The sequence below is a fragment of the Melospiza melodia genome, chromosome 3, assembly GCF_035770615.1.
Source record: "Melospiza melodia melodia isolate bMelMel2 chromosome 3, bMelMel2.pri, whole genome shotgun sequence".
Taxonomy (NCBI): domain Eukaryota; kingdom Metazoa; phylum Chordata; class Aves; order Passeriformes; family Passerellidae; genus Melospiza; species Melospiza melodia.
In genome coordinates, this window is record NC_086196.1 from 117,323,563 (window position 1) to 117,337,011 (window position 13,449).

At 40.0% G+C, this 13,449-nt stretch overlaps 1 long non-coding RNA gene across 2 annotated transcripts in view; it reads right to left on the reverse strand.

Moving 5' to 3' along the window:
• Window positions 1-754: 754 nt before the first annotated feature.
• Window positions 755-13,449, reverse strand: part of LOC134416829 (uncharacterized) — a 48,889-nt gene continuing 36,194 nt past the window's right edge. For both annotated transcript variants that reach the window (XR_010027423.1, XR_010027422.1), the window contains one exon: window positions 755-1,123. This is a non-coding gene — a long non-coding RNA (uncharacterized LOC134416829). The remainder of the gene's footprint in view (window positions 1,124-13,449) is intronic.

Sequence of the window (13,449 nt, forward strand, 5' to 3'; positions counted from 1 at the left end):
CCACTGAGCCTCTCCTGTGTTAATCATTGATTTTCCCTGAGCAGAGAAAGAAGTGTTGCTGGTAGTTCTCAGTACAAGATTTGCCATGGGGTTTCACCAGGAGGGAAAAATAGCTGGATTGAGGAACTAAATGCTGAAGGGATTAAAACAAATGTGGGGATGATCCTCATGGACTTCTGGCCAGCAAGGGAGAGTGAAGGAGGGAAATGCTTTAAAAGAAAACTTTTGAGTCATATTTTCTGAACTGCACAGCTGCACACAGTTTGTGAAAGGATGCGATTTTGCTGCAGAAAACTCCAGTGTGAAATAAGTCTGGATCAGGGGGCTGGCCCGCTGAGTACAATGCCTACTTCAGTCATGTAAAACCTCATGGTGGGTTCCTATTTTCAGTGAAAATTTGGGTTTGATACTTTCATCATAAGCAGCACATAGGGGTGTTCAAAGAAAAGTTAAGCATTGCAATGTTCAAACTGAATCTAAGAAAACATGCTTCAGTTAAATAACATATTTGAAATATATTGACTCTTATTTGTGATTTTCCTCCGGGCAGTATTAGTGCAATAACAAAACAGATGAGGCTGAATGCTTGATTGAAAAACTTTGGGCCTTCAAGGGCTGTTTTACTGTCCAGTGAGGTTCTGCAGGCTGGTGTTCCCAGGCACAGCAGCTCCCAGGTTTGGAATGCTGAGGAAAGAGCCTTGGATTGCAGAGCAGTCCAACTGCGTCCGAACATAAGGTCACAACCAGGAACATATGAGATGAATAAATCTTTATTGGGCAGGACTGCAAAACATTAGGTAATGGGGCCAGTGACAAAAAAAGAACTTAGTCTGAATCATACTCCAAAATGTGCACAAGAAGAGTTCAGGCCTCTAGCAAGGGGCAAAACTCGTGTTTCTGGTGCTGATAGAAAAAAAGAAAAAAAAAAGAAAAACCAAGCTAAGGGTTTCTTTGGCTTGTGTAAGTGCATGCATTGTACACATCCACAGCATTTCAGTCCACAGGAGCTCATGATATTTTCTGTAGTTGAGACTGGATGCAAGTGCTAACACAATCCTTCTTACTTCTTTTCCAGCTTCCATCACCAAATCTGCGTTCTGCTGCCTTCTCACCTTCTTCTCACCTACAGATGGAAAAATCAAGCAGTGAAAAAAAACCAGAAAAAACAAAAACCCCAACCTAACACTTCTGGGGAAGTGTTTCAGTGCTTATTTTACCCTGAACTGTGGTTGATAGTTAAAATATCCCTTCTCCCTCTCCCTATGGGAAGTGAAATTCTGAGAACTCTTTGCTCACAACGAATGAACCACTTAGTTGTGAATCATGTTGGAATTAATTTTTCTGTTAAATTGGTTTGTGCCCAAGGGAGATGATTACACAGTTTGAGGGTCTTACAGTCCCTATTTATTCAGGTCAGATACCCAAGAGCTTGTGGGCTAGAATTTTGTGTTCCTTTTGGAATTCATTACTTGAAATGTATACCATGAGCTACTTCCTCAGAAGAAGGACCTACCTCCTGTAAGGGAGGAGAACTGCTAAGTAGTGAGACTTTGAAGAGAAGGCAAGGATGTCAGAAGGAATCACTCCTGCAAAGTGGATCCAGACCTTAGGTCCACAGTCGATCCATTTTAATGATCTGTGTTGTGACTGCTGCTCTGCCCAGGGCGGGGACTCATCCAGAAAAACTATAACTGCAGCTACAGTACGGCAAGTATTGAACAGATTTTGCATGTTAGAAACCAAGAAAAGTAATTTAGTGCACACAAAATTTATGGGATTCAACACTAGCTGATGAGATGGATACCCCTGGATGGGGATTGCTGTCTTCCACTTAGTTATCAAATATGAATGACATTTAATACAAAGAGCTCTGATTGTGAAAATCTTTATGCACCCAGAAGTAAATTTAGTACTGTTTGACTTCTATAGACCAGCAATTCAGGATGCCTGAATGACATTAATGGCTAGAAATTTGGATGTAGAGGAAATGATTTTGTACTGTAAAGATATTAATCCTAGATGATAAGATATAAGCTCATGTACATAACCTGAACACTGAGATTTCATAGCAATCTGTTCTACCTATTTTACTATGCATTATTGCTGTATAAACTGCTGTATTTGGATCAAACTGAACAGAAGCTCCCACTTAGTCTAATATGATTTGTACACTTTTATTCAGGTAGCCTCACTTTTATTTTTCTTTAACAAATTATAGCAATATGACTGACAAGAATGTCTGCATCCACATACATCTGAACTTAATATAGACTTAAACTAAAAGTAAGCCAAGGAGTATCTCGATGAGTTGGGGAATATCCTTCAGGGCAAAAAAAAGGAAACCCACATGAATCAGGCTGGTGCTATAGATGCCTGCTTTTGAAATGATGGAATACAATTAAATTCTTGTCTCTAACTGAATGCCTAAGCTCTTCTCCACCAATAACATTTTATCCACTATTCCTTGTACTGTTAATTATCCATTTGGACAGCTTCTGTAGCACCCCTGCACAATGCTTTTAGTCTCTGGAATATTTTATTTTAACTTGGCCAAGATTAACTCATCTTTCTGTGAAGTTAGCTGTAGTTCAAGGAACAATCATTCATGTGTGTGTGATATGTCTCTTTTCTGTGCAAGATGACCTTGAATACCTTCACTGGCAACATTCCTGGGAAGAAGCAGCGAGTTCATGTCATGTAGCAACATATTAGTTAGTGGATTCCTCCTGCTTTCTGTGCACATTGCATGGGTGTGTAGTGTTCTCCTCTGGCATGTAGTTTGCACATTAAAATCTCTTGGGATTTAGACAGTGAACTCCTTCTCAGGAGGAGGGGACATGCAAGAGAGATGCTGGATTTCATAGTCTGCTCAACACATTATTTCAGCTGGAATCTGGAAGACTAACCCTTTATTTCCAGGCACAAGAAATGAGTTTGTAAAAGGCACTGAAGGCTCCCAGGGAAGGCTGGAGGAATAGGTGAGAGAACTGTCTGCCTCCTGGCATGATGGAATACATGCAGTTGAGAACAAGGGAAAGACACATTTATGACAAAGAACCTGCATTCCTACTAGGTACTTCCACTGAAATTCTGCTCTGTGGATCACTAGATACAAGAAATACTGGATGTGTCTCAGTTGTAGCCTAGATTCACTCATTACAGGCAAAACACCTCAAATTTTAATATTCAGGAGACTTTAAACACTCTAGTCCTGCAACATTTTAAGTGAAAACTATAATTGAAGGTTGAAAGCTAAGCCCATCATCAATTAACAGACCATCCCCCTTGGATAACTAATATCAAAATGGGCAGGACAACACATCATCTGTACAGGGACAGGGAGGCCCAGCAAATTTACCAGGAAAACCCTAGAGGAGCTTTGTGACAACAGAATTCCCTCCCAGAAAGAGCTGTTAAAGTGCAAACAGAGGAATCAGATTAAAACTGAAACAACACAGTTTAAATACTTATATTCATGTTTTACTCCAGTGTGTTGCATCAGTAAAATGTGAATGCAAGATAGGGATTTAGGAGTGCATTAGGAGTGCAGAGGTAGAGTTTTTTTGAAACTGGTTTGGAAAGTTTAAAAAACCAACTGTATTTTTCATTTAAATAAGCCTATTTTATTTCTTTATATAAAAATGTTTCCCCTGCATTTACAACAAAGCCAAGAATTACTAAACTGCATAAATCCTAGCAAAAAGCAGCCAGTGTCTTCCATTTCCCTCCTTATTTTAGAAGAAAGCACAGCCCTGCATTCCTATCTCCAGACAGTGTGACACGAATCACAGAATTGTTAGAGTTGGAAGCAACCTCTGGAGGTCACCCAGTCCCACTCACCTGGCAAGGCAGGGTAACCTAGAGCAGGTTACATGGGAACCTGTCCAGGCGGGTTTGGAATTCTCCAGAGAGCGAGATCCATGAACTCCCTGGACAGCCTGTTGCAGGGCTCTGACACCCTCAATGTAGAGAAATTCTTCCTCATGTTGAGGTGGAACTGCTTGTGTTTTATTTTATGTTCATTGCTCCTCATCTTGTCACTGGGCACCATTGAAATGAATCTGTCACCATCCTCTTGGCACCCACCTTTAAGATGTCTGCATGTTTTGTTGAGATTCCCTCTCAGTCTTCTCCAGACTAAACAGCCCCAGCTCCTGTTGTCTCTCCTCATAAGAAAAGGATACTCTTCCTCATGAAGATACATGAACCATTTCTCCTTCCACCTTCTCTAAGGCCTGATTTGCTTTGTGAGAAATTCTGACTCATATTGTCTGAGAGAAAACTTAACGATGTAATGATGATACATGCAGCTATATCTTCTACATTGTAAGGTAGATGAGAGGAAAGAGTAGAGAACTAACATGCTGTCCTCTGGGGTTTCACATCCTTGCTAATTTTCCAAGGGATTGGTAAAACTGTTAATGAATTTCTAGGCTCTGCTTTTTGACATTTACCCGTATTCCTGAGCCTTGATCCTTTTTTTCTACTTGACAAAAGTATTTGCTGTATTATTTCAGTTGTTGGGCTAAAATCTCTAGAACGGGTGGGTAGAAGACTGACTAGGATTTGCACCCTTGCATCTTGCTGAAGTAACAAGGGCAAAATTGCTGTTTAGTTCTGTCACAGGTCAGGTATATGTCATCTGTAAATTGTTTAGATTGTTTCTGTGTCATGGGATAGTTTCTCTTTGAAACAATCTGGTCTTCATAAAGCATGTTCAAGAGAGGCTGCACATTAAAATCTCCTTCCCCAGGCATTTGTTCCTGCCTCTGCAGTGCTGCTCACAGCTGCCTCAGTTTTGTTGGTGCAACTGTGTTTATGGTTGGAACAGAAATGGGATTGGAGATGGAAGGAATGGCTAATGAAATGGAAGGCAGTAAGGATAGAAATGAGTGCCTGTAGGGAGTCTCCTTAAGTGGAACTACTAATAAAAATTCTAATGGACACTGGCATTTGATTTGTTGAGCATGGCACCTAGTAATTTGAATCCTTTTAGCCGGGTTCAGAAAATCACAGATATGTGGAATATGGATGCTTAGGTGGTGAGAAGGAAACAATTTTGGCAGCTTTGTTCTGCAAAGGTCCTGTAACTTGACATTCAACACATCTGTGAATGAAAGGTTTCCAAGAAAGATATATGGCACCCCTGTGAAAAGGAAGTTAAATCATCTGCTGGTAGAGGTCAGCATTGGCCCTGGTATGTTGGCCTCTATCAGCTGGATGTTGGTTTCAGTCCTGTTGCAAATACTACCTGTGGAAACAGAGTCTGAATGATGCAGTGTGAGCAGGTCCTTGCAAGCCTTAGTCTGGATGGTCGTACATGTTTTCAGTCAGTTTACTAGACTGTCAGACACAAAATTATTACGTTTTACAATAATGTTCACTTGAACTGCAAGGCTCTATAATATTCTCATCTGCCAATGTTTTAATTACAGGGTCTCATTCACTAAGGGAAACTAAAATTAGAAGTGGATGAATGGATTTTGATATGAAGGGGAAGATTTGCTTTCTTTTTTTTTTAAATTTTGCTTCTTCCTTTTCCCAAGGAAATTATATTCTTTGGAGAATTTCAAAACCAGAAAGACCAAAATGGCCTCTCCTCAGCCATAGGGCGGAGAAGGCTTTGCAAACCAAGGTCAGACACAAAGGGACGTCTATTTATAAGTGACAAAACACAACAATAAAATTGAGAAAAGGATGATGTACATGTAGAAAAAGGATTCAGGAGAGAAAGGCAAGGGGAAAAAGGAAACTGTGATTTGTAGTGTTGTCAGTGAGGAGTGAATGAATATTTGTGCAAAGTAGGTCAAGAACAGGAGAAAACTGCAGTGGTGGAAGGGTTGGGTGATGGGGAAGGGTCTCTCAGTCTGTAACTGATGGGGTTGAGGGATGCCAGTGTTTCCACAGAGCTGGGTTCTCAGGGAGGTCCCGTCACACCCAAATCTTCAACTGCTCCTTCTGAGAGCTCTTCTTAAGTGTGCACTGAGTCTCACCTTAGGTACAGGGTGAGGGCTGTAGCGCCAAACCACAGGCACAGAAAGAGCTGAGAGGGAAGGGAGGACTGAGCAATCGTGAGTTCATCAAGTTGGAGACTCAATACTGCAGAGTGCACCTCCAAAATGGGAAGAAGAATGTTCATTGTACACAGCTCGTAAGTAACCTCTGGTCTCTGTCTTTTTGGCAGATTAATCTTGCAGTAACAATTGATATTTTTTTTCTTCTTTTTCTAGATATGTATAGCTATTCTGAGAAAGGTTTTTAGATATGAGACAGTATGGTATCTTTGACATAAATTGCTTCTGTGCACTGAATTACTACAGATATTAACCAGAAACTGAGTGATTCTGCCAATGACAAAATCAGCTCCCAAGATAGTTTTCCAAAAGCAATCTTTCTCTGCAGACTCTTCTCTGCAGCAGCACCTGGGGTCAGTGGGAATTTTTTGTGTGTGTGTGTGTATGAAATGTCAACTTGGATACCATGTTCATAACAAGTTTTGTCACTTGAAGATGAAAAAGGTTCAAAATATTGCTTTTGTTGGGCATCTCTCAAGTAGGTTAACATAACAATTTACAATATGCCACGGTCATCCAGACATTTGATACCTCACCAAGTTTAAATGAAGAGAGGCATGAATCCAGTCCCTGGAGCTATCCTGTTCCCCAGACTGAGTGAAACTGAGCTCACGCAGAATATTCACCTGAAAATCAACCTGCCATGAGGCTTTGGGGTTTGAGGAGTTAATGTCATGGTCCTTATGCGTAGTATTTTAAACTTAGGCATGCATAGCACTCTACAAAAACAAGTAAAGACAAATGTGAGACAAACAAATGGTTCATACCCTGGAGAGTTTATCTTTTCAGTTTCACAGAAATATTGAATGAATTTCTGCATAAATCTGAGTGCTCACTGAAGAGGTAGGCCACAAAGAACCAAACGGAAATAACCTCGACCAGAAAAACATGAAACAAAAGGTAGATAAAGGTAAAGGTAGATAATGTAGTTACACTGGAAATCAATGCAAATACCTATGTGTATGTGCAGCTTGGAATTTATGTTTGTCTACTTTTAGAAATTATAAGAGACAATGATATTCAGAAAGGACACCGGAAGAAAGGAAAGTGTGAGAATAGTCTGGTAATCTCAGAAAGCAGATAGAAGCAGAAAGGTAAAAGGCACACACAATTATATTAAGGAAAATTTAGGGAAAATCAAAGGAATACATGAACTGAGAGAAAAAAATAATTGCAGCTATATAGGTGTCAAAAGGAAGAGAAGGCCTATGTTTGATGGAAATGGTAGATGCCGCTTACGACAAAAAAGTCCATTTGGATACCAGACAGCCACAGCTTGTGATTTACACAAACTTGGAAGGAATACAGAAACTTAACCCAAACACAGTAGCTGTCATAAGCGATGCACGGCTCTGGAAAGACAGCAAAACTTAAATATAAACGAACCGAAATGAGGTTAAACGCTGGCATAATTGTGACAGCAATTCTGCCTGCGGTTTGCTCGAAAGCAGCGCCCGGCGCAGTCAGAAGCTTGGATGATCGACGTGTGATACGGTTCATGTGATTCCCACACATGGGATGCATGATGTAGTGGTCAGCACACACAGATCTAGGGTACCTGCAGCTCTACCTCGACAATTTCTCAGCGAATCTGGGTGGATGAACGTCTGCTAGTTATGGTTACAGTCTAACTTCTAGTCCAAATATTTTTTTTAATTGCTTATAGCATTCAGAAATAAATTGTTTTCAGCTGAAACTTCCTCCACTGAATGCTCATTTTTCCAGATAATTTAAATTAAATCCATGAGTCTACTTAAGGATTTTTCAGTAATGGGGGAAAAAAGTGCCTTTTCTTTTATGATCTGCTAAGCCCAGTTCAGCTCTAGAGACAGAAGGACACATACTGAGCCTTGCAAGTGAATTGAATGAGTTGACTAATACCTGCACTGCAGTAATACAATGAGGCTACTATGGATTTTCATTCAGTGGGATTTGCTGATTCTCAAAGAAACCCCTGGATTTTCTATGTTTTTCTTCATAAAAATGTCAGTGAAAAAAGTCTGATCTTTTAACTGAGAGATCTTTATTCTATAATTTAGAATAGAGCAGAGCTTACAGTTAAAAAATAAATTTTCAGTGTTTTTCTGCACTATTGTACTGACTTCTTTTTCTGACCCTTCCTTTAATTATAATTTTATACAAATTATAATTAAAAACCCCCAACCAATGAAGAAACATCCAAAAAATCCCCACAAATAAACCAGAAAAAAATAAACAAGGAAATATAAAGGATAAAGAAGTACCATGATTTTCATTAACACTGTTTTCTGTGAGCTCATGAGATTATCGTTATATTCACACTTGCTGTAATACCTGTATCTATGAAAGGGAAAGCAAAAGGTTCCTGTCCATTAGTCTGACTTGAGTAGTTTGAGAGTATTAGAAAAAAGAGTGAAAGCTGTTGGTGTGAAAGGTAAAAAATGCAACCTATCTTTCAAAGGACAACTGTGCCAAGCTGTTCTGATATCTGAATGAGATAACCTCTTTTCTAAAATAAGTGCTAGTTATTGAAGATTTGCCATTAACGTGGAAAGAGCTTTGGTTCTTTGGATTTGGTTGGTCCCAAGTCAGAGAGTGGGAAGGTCTTGTCTCTGTGAACAGCAGTGGGGGATGCACAAAGATTTCAGCAATGACAACGATGTCATGAGCAGCAATGGTGCTGTGAGTAACTTCAGGTTTCTGACTGTCAGAGAGTTAAAATTCAGGAACATCCCTGTCTTGGAGGCAAATGGCCTAGTTATGAAGATGGAGCTTCATAAATATCTGGAACCATTTGGCATGGTCAGCTGCAGTTGCAGACAGCTGAGCCCAGGAGAATCCTTTCCACACTCAAGTTTCTGTGCACTGGCTATTGTCATGTGAAATGTCACTGTCCTATGGGTTTACACGTGTGCTGATGAGTGAAGAAGACAACTATATTTTTGATTGTTTCAGAAAATGCCTTTAGTTATTACAGAAGCCATTCACCATCCCATTTCCTAGGATGAACTACAAAAAAGAAGAAATGGTGTTTTGAAAGCATCTTGTGTTCCAGTATATCCATGAATCTTGGTTCCAATAAACAATTCATGTTTACAGAAACTTCAGTTTCTTAGCATTCAAGCTAGAATAAATGGGGAAATATGATTTTTTTGCCCATTTTACTTTGTTTAAAATGGCTACAGGGTACATAGTTGGAATGAGGAACCTTTAAAGGCTCTCTGCTTTTTTTTTTCTTTCCCTTTATTTGTAAGTGTTCTCCTCACAAATCTGAGAAAACCAAAGGAGTGAAAACCATGCTCACCACTATGGATGTGATATTCCAACATCCTGAAAGCTGTTTGGCTTTAGATTCCTCAGCTGAATGCTTTTTATGTCTTTGCTCATGCAAGCCTGTTCCTCGGCACACCCTTGGTACCTTGGCCTGTCTATGCTCCTCTAGAGCTCTGCCCACTTGTATTGAACATACAGAGACAAATATTACAATCGATCTTTCCTATATCAGTTCATTATTATACTTTCAAATATTCAATCTGCAGTGTTTCCAGGATACAGTTTGACTTCCAGAAATCTTTTGATCTCTGAAGACACTCTTAACATGTGGTAGATTTGAAGTGCTTGATGCCACTCAGAGAGAAGTGAGCCCCATGAAGGAGTCAGCCTTTTCCATTGCACTTGCAGGCTCTGCTAATACTGGAAATTACACAGTGCCAGAAGACAGACCCAGGCACTAACTGCATTGTCTACACTGTTAAATTGTTTGAGCAGTCCCTGGAATGGTTTGTCCCTGGGCAGTCAGCCCAGGCCTCTTCCAAACAGTTCCTGGGCATGTTTTGAGAATTAGCACGGGCCAGGCACCATGCCCAACATGTAGTTTGGATGCGGGCACCCTTATTTGGATGATAATAGACTTCACTAGTGCCAGATGGCCTCAGAGCCAGAGGGAATAAACACAGCCTGATTGCATATGCCATGTGCTCGTGCAGAGGATCTCTTGTGCTGTAAAATGATAGCTTGAGTTGTGTGTACGTGCACATCTCCATGTTAAGAAACTGTAACCTGAAAGACTGGATTTTACAAGGGGCAACCTCAGGCTGGGACTTTGTGGCATCCAGGAAGACAGAGTGGGCATTATGCAATGCCTGTATTGCTGAAAACATCACAGGCACAGATCAGACCCTGGGACCATATGTCCAATGCACCATCTCAAATGGGTGCTAAGTATAAATTGGCTTTAAGGTCTCCTGGGCACCCTCTGGCCTTAAGACATGTTTATGTCTCTTTGCTGTTCAGACTGCCTGAAATAATACAGGGTCTGTGTTGCAACCCACCAGACGAATGTTTTTAGCATACAAATTAGAAGGTGTGTGTTTTATGCTTTAGGATGTGGTGTGTTCAAAGATGCAGCATCTACTAGGATGCTGTTACAAGGCTGCGTTGTTGGGAGAGAGCCAAAACAAATGTACCCTTGACCATCATGAACTGAGAGCAGCTCCCGTGATGTTCAGGCACTGCCCAGCAGAATGCTTGTTAAAGTAGTCCAAACCAGAGGTGAGAAATGTCGGCATGGGGAAACTGATCAGGGGTCCAGTGTGCGGTTCCCACACTGGCCCTCTCTTACTGAAAAGTACAACCATACCCCCTGGGGCTGGGTTCATGGACATGAGACCCTAATCTCTTGAAAAGTCCTGCAGGTTTTAGGCTCTCTGTGAAATCCCTGAGCTAAACATGCAGAGTAAACTCAGATAGCAGAATGAGAGATCTCTGCATTGGACTCCTTTGTTGTTTTGTATGATTAGCAGGGGCTCAAGTAATACAAATTGTTAAATGCTGAACTGTTTAAATCTGCTGAAAAGCACATGGATTGTCCAGGCCTGTAAGGGTGTCTGCTGAGTTATAACTCTTCCAGTTCCACTGGAGAGTACCAATAAACACTGCTGAGATTTGCTTTATCCCCACAGTTTTTTAAGTTATACACTAGATCATATATATAGGCTTTTATGTTCAAGCCGTTCTACCAATTTGAAATTTTGGGTTTAAATATAATGTTATCTCTTCTCTCCCTTTCTTTTTTTTTTTTTTTTTTTTTTTGCTTTCAAAATCACAAATGTGTGTGGAAGAAGAAACTTTGCTACAGTATATTCACATTAAATAAAGAACACTTCAGGAAAACCTTCTAATTAAGGAAAATTGAGAGGATAAAACCTATTCTGGATGTGAAAAAAATAATGTTAATGATTATTCTAGTTAGCAATGATTAGTCCAATTATCCTTTTTTTAATCAGTAGTTTTGGAGAACATTCAGGGATAGGCATGCAGAGTGATAGAGCACAGAGAGTATGTATTTGAGAGAAGCTTTTTGTGATTAGGGGCCACTGTAGTACATTGCAGTATTGTGCATTGAGCAGCTTGGTTCAACTTCAGACATTGAAGATGTCACTGGGAATGGGCAAATCCTTTGCTGCTACAATTTTTTTTCTTTTTTCAGGTTCATCTCAAGATGTTATTTGAGAGCTGATTTGTGAGGTACACATTTCAACTTGGTGGGGGAAAGGGAGGTGCCTGGAGACAGTATCTTCTTCAGCTACAAATCGAGACATGACAAGGCCAACCATGTCTATAGACAGATTTGGACAAAGAGAAAAACATAGTTAATCATCATGTCAGAAAGAAATCTATTAATAATATGAGATACATTTTCAGTACTTGTTTGGCAGGGAAAGGTGACAGGTGGTGTGTGTGTGTTATCTGTCAGCAAGAAAATAATATTGATACCTTTTCTGATAACAGAAGTGGTCTTTTGGGTTTTTTCCCCCAACTTTTCAGTATGGCTCATCAGTATTCAACTTATTCTTGCTTCATAGAGAGGACTGTGAAGAGTGAAGTCCAAAGCTCAAAGAAAAGATCTTTTTTACTGAAGCAGGATAGGTCTGGCTACCTTGAGAAGAATCTGGATTTTCAGTTCAGAACCAGTTGCACAGTCTTGGAGATATCATGATGAAATATTGCTGTCTTCAACTGTATTTATTTGGCTGAAGAAGGTTTACATGGTTTCAAGATAACTATATAACAGAGGGAATGTGAATACCTCTTCCATGTCATATACAGCAATTGCCAAATTTCCACCACTTCTTCTGCAGGAGTGCTAGCAGTGCCTTGGAAATTCTTTTTAGAAATTTCTGACATTGCTTAAGAATAACACAGCATATATTAACTTGGCCAGTTTTTCATAGTCAAAGTCACCCGTAGATGCCAAAATGCAGACATTTCTAGAAATGCTGGACAAAAGAAATGGCTTCATGACCCAAATATATCTAACCAGTCAAGACTCCTTCTTATACACCTTTTTGCTATAAAAGCTGTCAGGAAAATAGCCTTTGTCATCTTCTTAAACAGTGTGTTTATTTCTGTTTCCATGGAAAAATATTATTAGACTGGTATAATGGGCACTTGAGGGTATGTGCAGGAGTTATACTGCAGGCATACAGAAGTATTTGCTGGTGTGCTCTGAGACAAAGGCTTGGTTGAGTATTTGTACTAAGAACTGCTATATAAAAAGAAGGCACCAGGCATTCCACTGAGAATGGTACAGGTATCATTTCAGATGCATATTTTACCCTCTAAATGCCTGCAATCCATGGCCACCAGAAATAACTGCCCCAGTGGGCAGTTGAGATGCAATCGCGTTATTTCCCAAGAACAATTTCAGTTTCATAGCCTGCACAGTCCTTTGGGCATGTGAAAGCTGTAGACCTAAGTATTATCATTTTACAATGTTTCATGTGCAATGAAGTCACCACTTTCTCATGATTCACAGACAAATAAGCAACCATCTTATCTGGTTTATCTCATTTTCTGTTTTACTACTCTCTATTTTCACACTGATCATGCATCAGCTCAGTCTGTGGTGATGGATCATAGATTTCAATCACTCTTCGGCTTACCACTTCCTTCTTGTCCAACAAATTGAAGTCTTTAAAACAGAAGGCAGTTACTTATGAAATCAAGTGGTTAAGCTTTGTGGATAGTCTCAGTTTTATGTTGGTGCATACTGCAGTTTGCTTGTGAAATATTAGCCTAACTGTCACTTGACACATTTTATTTGTGATGTTTCAAACAAAGAATAACACACACATTTTAAACAATATATGTGCATTTCTACTTCTGTGTTTGGTTTCAACTTCTGAGACTTCATTATGTTTATAAAATTCAGAACTTTTTTTTCTAAAATGATCTTCCTTTAAAAAAGTTAAAGAACCCTTCCCTTCCCTTCCCTTCCCTTCCCTTCCCTTCCCTTCCCTTCCCTTCCCTTCCCTTCCCTTCCCTTCCCTTCCCTTCCCTTCCCTTCCCTTCCCTTCCCTTCCCTTCCCTTCCCTTCCCTTCCCTTCCCTTCCCT